The 868-nt window shown below is 47.7% G+C and overlaps 1 non-coding gene across 1 annotated transcript; it reads right to left on the reverse strand.

Annotated features, from left to right (window-relative positions):
* On the reverse strand, positions 775 to 847 carry TRNAR-ACG. Its single transcript has one exon. It is a non-coding gene; the product is annotated as a tRNA-Arg (tRNA).

The following is an 868-nucleotide window of genomic DNA, read 5'->3' on the forward strand; positions in this document are numbered from 1 at the left end:
GTTTAGATAAACACGGTGACGCACATGCTAGGTGACGAGCGTGTGGGCGTGCACCAGTAGGGATTGTGACTTGGTCCGTCCCCTAGCGACTATTAAGCCACGTATTTGGTTTGGAAATATTATATTACTCCTTATTTTGGATATTATACCGTATTATGGGCTGTATGCCATGTTTGGGGCCTTGTGCCGATCTGTAGAAACCCTTAGGGGCATTTTGACTGTTTTCCTCACTTTACTTGGTAAAAGCATATCCTCAGTCATGTTTTACTTGTTAAATGTCTAAAACTGGTTTATTCTTGTCATTTTTAAAAGAGAGAACTATTTGGACCGAGTTCCCTAATTTCCACTATTGTACCCGAGGGGTTGTGAGGTTAATGACTGATAGAGGTCGAGGACCTAAGTGTGAGCATATTTATATATATGTGAGTTATGGATCGAGCCGCATGCCGCAGTGATACTTATATGGATCGGACTGCACGCCGCAGTGATATATATATGTATTGGATCGGGCTGCGCGCCGCAGCGATATGACGCTTGGGATGTAGGAGCTCCTCCGGAGTCTGTACACCCCCAGTGAGTGTAGTCGACTATAAATATATGGATCGGGCTGCACGCCGCAGCGGTTATTATGATTTCAATTATTATGAGATATTGTGAGACTGAATGATGAGGGTTGAGTCACGAGTGACTGAGAGGCTGCCCGCTTTGGTTCGCTATCCCGATCATGATTTTCCTACCCCCAGAGGGAAAGGTACTTCCCTTTTGGGCCGGTTGTGGGCGAGGAGGGATTCGAACCCCCGCACCGTGGTTCGTAGCCACGTGCTCTAATCCTCTGAGCTACAGGCCCCCACCCCCGTCCTCCACCTGG

Source organism: Nicotiana attenuata, chromosome 11, assembly GCF_001879085.1.
Source record: "Nicotiana attenuata strain UT chromosome 11, NIATTr2, whole genome shotgun sequence".
Classification (NCBI taxonomy): domain Eukaryota; kingdom Viridiplantae; phylum Streptophyta; class Magnoliopsida; order Solanales; family Solanaceae; genus Nicotiana; species Nicotiana attenuata.